Consider the following 7,340-nt stretch of genomic DNA (forward strand, 5'->3'; position numbering starts at 1 on the left):
GCCCGTGTGCCACAACTACTGAGCCTGCGCTCTAGAGCCCACGAGCCACAACTACTGAGCCCTTGTGCCACAACTACTGAAGCCCAGGCGCCTAGTGCCTGTGCTCTGCAACAAAGAGAAGCCACCGCAATGAGAAGCCCACGCACTGCAATGAAGAGTAACAACTAGAGGAAGCCTGCGTGCAGCAATGAAGACCCAACGCAGCCATAAATAAAATAAATATTTTTTTTTTAAAAAAGCATATTGATGAAGAGCATGGGTTTTGAACTGGACTCTCTGGGTATGAATCATATCTCTGCTGCTTACTAGCTTTGTAATTCTTTTTTTTTAAGTTTATTTATTTTTATTTTTGGCTGCCTTGGGTCTTTATTGCCGCCGGCGGGCTTTTCTCTAGTTGCGGTGAGCAGGGGCTACTCTTTGTTGCAGTTCCCGAGCTTCTCATCGGGTGGCTTCTCTTGCTGCAGAGCACGGGCTCTATCAGGCTCAGTAGTTGTGGTTCACGGCCTCTAGAGCGTAGGCTCAGTAGTTGTGGTGCATACGCTTAGTTCCTCCGCGGCATGTGGAATCTGCCTGGACCAGGGCTCGAACCCGTGTCCCCTGCACTGGCAGGTGGATTCTTAACCACTGCGCCACCAGGGAAGTTCCTAGCTTTGTAATTGTTTACTTAACCTCTCTATGCCTTTGTTTCCTCATCTTTAAAATGGGAATTATAATAATACATTGGATAGTTGTGAGGGCTAAATGAATTACTATGCATAAAGCACTAGAATAAAGGTCAAGCCCTTAGTATAATACCTGTCACATTAAAATGCTCAATAGATATTAGCTCTACTAATTACTTTTTAGGGCTTTTCAGTCTTTCGTCTCTCTTCATCCAATCACATAAGTTGGACCATGTCATTCCCCTAGTTAAATGAAGCAAATAGACCCTAATCACTTTCAAGAAAAAATGAAAAAAACTCTTTTGTCCTGTTTACTTCTTCAACCTGTTGGAATTGCTTGCCCCTGCCCCCACAGCAATTCTAATTATATTTTTATGGGCAGATGATGCTCTCTTAATCTTATATAAAGTATGAATAAAAACATTTTAAGAAAACATTGGCATGTTTTATTGATTTATACTTAATCTAAGTATAGACAGTGTGTATGCTATGCAAATGCAGCTTTAAGACAAGTCCCCTAGGTACTCCCCCTTCCTAGCTCTAACTAGATTGCTGCCCCATTTCCCTCTTATGCAGAATTATGGAACAGCTGAGACCTAAAGGAGGAGAAGGAGCCAGCACTGGGGGGAACTGGGGATGAGTGTTCTGGGCAAAGGACCACCATGCAGCTTGCGGGATCTCAGTTCCCCAACCAGGGATTGAACCCGGGCCATGGCAGTGAAAACACTGAACCCCAACCACTAGACCACCAGGGAACTCCCATAAGAACCCTTGATCTTGATTAGAGCTATTAGTGATTATCAGTAAAATAAAAATATATCCCCCCACACACAAGTATGTTTATATTTCAACTGGCTTACATTTCACAAAAAGGACCTAGGCTCAGCCAAAACTTGCAACATGGCAACAATTGTGATTTTATTATAAATTCATGATGTATGCCCTGCAGCATCTAACCTACTCCTTGAATATAGTAGGGGCTCAATAAGTGTTTTTTGAATTAGTGAATGAAGTCATGATAGTCCATGCTATTCATTCTCATAAAATTGCATAATTATAATTATTTTACATAACTTTAGAATTTACAGAGTACTTGCTATGGTCTGAATGCTTGTGTCCCCCCAAATTCATATGTTGAAATCCTAATCCCTGATATGATGGTATTTGGAGATGGGACCTTTGGGAGGTGATTGGGTCATGAGGGTGGAGCCCTCATGAATGGGATTAGTGCCCTTATAAAAGACACCCCAGAGAGCTCCCTTGCCCCCTTCCACAATGTGAAGACATAGCAATAAGGTGCTGGCCATGAACCAAGAAGAGGGCTCTCACCTAACCATGATGGTACCTTGATCTTGCACTACCAGCTTCCAGAACCACCAGAAATAGATTTCAGTTGTTAATAAGCCACCTAGTCTGTGATCTTTTGTTACAGCAGCCTGAGCAAACTAAGATGGTGCTTTTATATCCATTATGCCATTTTGTTCTTTTTTTTTTTTTTTTTTTTTTTTTTTTTTTGCTGTACGCGGGCCTCTCACTGCTGTGGCCTCTCCCGTTGCGGAGCACAGGCTCCGGACACACAGGCTCCGCGGCCATGGCTCGCGGGCCCAGCCGCTGCGCGGCATGTGGGATCTTCCGGGATAGGGGCACGAACCCGTGTCCCCTGCATCGGCAGGCGGACTCTCAACCACTGCGCCACCAGGGAAGCCCCATTTTGTTCTTTTTTTAATTAAACTTTTAATTTTGAGATAACTATAGATTGACATACAATTGTAAGAAATAATGCAGAGATCCTGTGTATCCTTTACCCAGTTTACCCTAATGGTAACATCTTGCAAAACTCTAATACAATATTACAGCCAGGATATTGATATTGAAATAGTCAAGGTACAGAAAAATTTCATCACCACAAGGATCAGTCATGTTGCCCTTTTACAGCACACCCACCTTCCTCCCACCCCTGCCTCCTCATTAACTCCTGTCAATCACTAATCTCCCCATTGATATAATTTTGTCATTTCAAGGATGTTATATAAATAGAATCATACAGGATGCAACTTCTTGGGATTATATTTTTCACTGCAGATTCACTCAGATTATTCTGTATATCAGTAATTAATTTCTTCTTTTTGTTGTTGTTGTTTTTTAAGTGTATAATTCAATGGTTTTTTAGTATATTTACACAGTTGTGCAGCCACCATGACAATACATTTTAGAACATGTTCATCACCCCCAAAACAAACCTTGTACCCTTTAGCCATCATCCCATGGTTGTATAATAGGAACTATATTTGATCTTTGTCCCTGGATCCTGGCACAAAGCTCCCAAAGTCCTTGGAATTTTCTGAGTGATAGGAATGCCTTTTGCCAATGATTTAATCAATTATACCTATGTAATGAAGTCTCCATAAAACCCCAAAAGGTCGGGTTTCAGAGAGCTTCTGGGTTGGTGGACACATGGAGATGTGGGTAGAGGGGCACACCCAGAGAGCATGGAAGCTCTGTGCATCTTCCCACATACCTGGCCCTTTGCATCTCTTCCAATCTGTCTATTCCTGAGTTACATCCTTTTATAATAAACCAGTAATCTAGTGAGTAAGCCGGTTTTCTTAGCTCTGTGAGTCACTCTAGCAAATGAATCAAACCTGAGGAGGGGGTTGTGGGAACCTTCGCTTTATAGTCAGTGGTCAGAAGCACAGGTAACAATCTGGACTTGGGATTGGCATCTGAAGTGGGGTGGGAACAGTCCTGTGGGACTGAGCCCTTAACCTGTGGGATCTGACGCTCTCTCCAAGTAGATAGTGTCAGAATTGAGTTAAATTTGTGGGACACCCTGTCAGTATCCACTGAGAAGTGGAAAATTGCTTGGTGGTGTGGAAAAGAACACACATTTTGGAGCCCCATCCCAATCCCTCTCAGCTGTAGGCATCCACTTAATCTATTTTCTGTCTCTATAGATTTGTCTATTCTGGACATTTCATGTGAATGGAACCATACAACATGTGGTATTTTGTGACTGGCTTCTTAGAATAATTTTTCAATGCTCATCCCTGTTACGGCATGTCTCAGTACCTTTTTCCTTTTTAATTTTAGAATAATGTTCCATTGTATAGATATACCACATTTTACTTATCTATTATTTTTCTCTTTTTCTTTACTTCTTTTTTTGTTTCTTTTTATATTTTTATATTTTTACTTATCTATTATTAATCAGTTGATGGATATTTGGATTGTTTCCACTTTTGACTATTATGATGTATCATGATGGTATTATTTTTTATATTATATACATGGTGAACATTTGTGTACAGGTTTTTGTGTGGTATTTTCGTTTCTCTTGGATATATACCTAGGAGTAAGATTCCTAGGTCACACAGTAATGAACTGCCAACTTGTTTTACAATGTGACTGCACAATTTTACATTCCCAACAGCAATGTATGAGACTTCCAGATTTTCCACATCCTTGTCAAAACTTTGTTGTTGTTTGTCTTTTTTTTTTTTTTTTCTTTTTGCGGTATGCGGGCCTCTCACTGTTGTGGCCTCTCCCGTTGCGGAGCACAGGCTCCGGACGCGCAGGCCCAGCGGCCATGGCTCACGGGCCCAGCCACTCCGCGGCATATGGGATCCTCCCAGACCGGGGCACGAACCCGTATCCCCTGCATCGGCAGGTGCACTCTCAACCACTGCGCCACCAGGGAGGCCCTGTCTTTTTGATTATAGCTATTCTGGTTGAGTGTGGAATAGTAGTATCTCAATGTAGTTTTGATTTGCATTTCCCTAATGAATAATGATGTTGAGCATATTTTCACATGCTTATTGGTCACTTGCCTACCTTCTTTGGAGAAATGTCTATTCAGATCCTTTGTCTAATTTTCAGTTGGGTTAATTGTCTTTTTATTAAGTTGTAAATTTCTTTATATATTCTGGATACAAATCCCTTATCAGATACATGATTTGCAAATATTTTCTCCCATTCTGTGGGTTCTCTTTTCATTTTTTTTGGGTGGTGTCCTTTGAAGCACAAAAGTTTTAAATTTTAATGTAATCTAATTTATCTTTTTTTTGGTCACTTGTGTTTTTGGTGTTGTATTTAAGAAACCTTGCTTAACCAAGGCCACAAATTACCCCTCTGTTTTATTCTAGGAGTTTTACAGTGCTTGCATTTAGTTCTATGATCCATTCTGAGTTAAATTTGCATAGGGCATGAGAAGGGGTCCAAATACATTCTGCATGTGAATATCCAGTTGTCTCAGCACCATTTGGCAATTGTTTATCTTTTTGCATCTAATCATGAGGGATATTGGTCTGTGGTTTTCTTATCTTGTAATTTCTTTGTCTGGTTTTGATATAAGGATAATGCCTCATAGAATGAGTTGGGAAGTATTCCTTCCTCTTCAGTTTTTCTGGAAGAGATTGTGCAGAATTGGAATTAGTTCTTCATTAAATATTTAGTAGAATTTATCCGTGAAGCCATCTGAGTTTTCTTTGTGGGATGATTTTTAACTACAAATTCAATTTTCTTTAATAGATACAGGGCTATTCAGGTTATTTTTTTTCTTGAGTGAGCTTTGGTAGTTTGTGTCTTTTAAGGGATTTGTCCATTTAATATAAAAATTCATTTGTATTGGCATGATGTTATTCATAAAAGTTACTTATTATTCTTTTAATATCTGTAAAATCTGAAATGATGTAAACTATCTCATTGGTAATATTGTTATTTGTGTCTTCTCTCCTTATTTTCCTAATAAGACTGGCTAGAGTTTTATCAGTTTTGTTGATTTCTGATTTATTTCATTTCTTGTGCTTATTTTGGGTTTAATTTTCTCTTACTTTTCTAGTTTCTTTAAGTTGAAGCTAAGGTCATTGACTGGAAAATTTTCTTCTTTTCTAATATAGGCATTTAGTACTATATATCCCCCTTCAAGTATTGCTTTCTCAACCTTTCACAAATTTTCATATACTGCTTTAAATTTTTTCAGTTCAAAATCCTTTGTAATTTTCCATTTGACTTCTTTTTTTTTTTCTTTTTTTTTCTTTTTTTTTGCGGTACACGGGCCTCTCACTGTTGTGGCCTCTCCCGTTGCGGAACACAGGCTCCGGACGCGCAGGCTCAGAGCCATGGCTCATGGGCCCAGCTGCTCTGTGGCGTGTGGGATCTTCCCGGACCGGGGCACGAACCCGCGTCCCCTGCATCGGCAGGCGGACTCTCAACCACTGCGCCACCAGGAAAGCCCGAGAACGAACTTTCTTTCTCTGTCTGACTTACTTCACTCAGTATGACAATCTCTAGGTCCATCCATGTTGCTGCAAATGGCATTTTTTCATTCTTTTTTTATGGCTGAGTAATATTCCCTTGTATATAGGTACCACATCTTCTTTATCCATTCCTCTGTCGATGGACATTTAGGTTGCTTCCATGTCCTGGCTATTGTAAACAGAGCTGCAATGAACATTGGGGTGCATGTATCTTTTCAAATTATGTTTTTCTCCAGATACATGCCCAGGAGTGGATTGCAGGGTCATATGGTAGCTCTATTTTTAGTTTTTTAAGGAACCTCCATACTGTTCTCCATAGTTACTGTACCAATTTACATTCCCACCAACAGTGTAGAAGGGTTCCCTTCTCTCCACACCCTCTCCAGCATTTATCGTTTGTGGATTTTTTGATTATGGCCATTCTGACCGGTGTGAGGTGATACCTCATTGTAGTTTTGATTTGCATTTCTCTAATAATTAGCGATGTTAAACATCTTTTCATGTGCCTCTTGGCCATCTGTATATCTTCTTTGGAGAAATGTCTATTTAGGTCTTCTTCCCATTCTTTGATTGGGTTGTTTGTTTTGATGACATTAAACCTCATGAGCTGTTTGTAAGTTTTGGAGACTAACTCTTTGTCAGTCACATCATTTGCAAATATTTTCTCCCAATCTGAGGGATGTCTTTTTGTTTTGTTTATGGTTTCCTTTGCTGTGCAAAAGCTTTTGAGTTTAATTAGGTCCCATTTGTTTAATTTTGTTTTTATTTTCATTATTCTGGGAGACGGATCGAAAAAGATATTGCTGTGATTTATGTCAGAGAGTGTTCTGCCTATGTTTTCTTCCAGGAGTTTTATAGTGTTGGGTCTCACATTTAGGTCTTTAATCCATTTTGATCTTATTTTTGTGTATGGTGTTAAAGAATGATCTTGCTCTTATTTTTTCTTTATTTTTTCCCTTATTCTCATTTTTTTTTGGGGGGGGGTACGCGGGCCTCTCACTGTTGTGGCCTCTCCCGTTGCGGAGCACAGGCTCTGGACGCGCAGGCTCAGTGGCCATGGCTCACGGGCCCGGCCACTCTGCGGCATGTGGGTTCTTCCCGGACCGGGGCACGAACCCATGTCCCCTGCATTGGCAGGCGGACTCTCAACCACTGTGCCACCGGGGAAGCCCCTTCATTCTCTTTTTTAAGCCTAGCTACCTAGAGTTAACCCTTGGGTCATCATAGTTTAGTGGTCAGCCAGTTATTGGTCCAAGATTTTTCTTAAACACTTTAGCCAGTAAGGCTTTCCATCCTTTTTCCTAGGGAGTCTGTTTATGTGTTGGTACACTCATTCTAAGTTCAGGCAGTTAAAAAATCTCTGATTTTCACTTTCTGCTTGTATACAGCCTCAAAGTCAGCCATGAGTGAATAGATAACTGGG

Source organism: Mesoplodon bidens (assembly GCF_964165515.1).
Source record: "Mesoplodon bidens genome assembly, chromosome: X".
NCBI lineage: Eukaryota > Metazoa > Chordata > Mammalia > Artiodactyla > Ziphiidae > Mesoplodon > Mesoplodon bidens.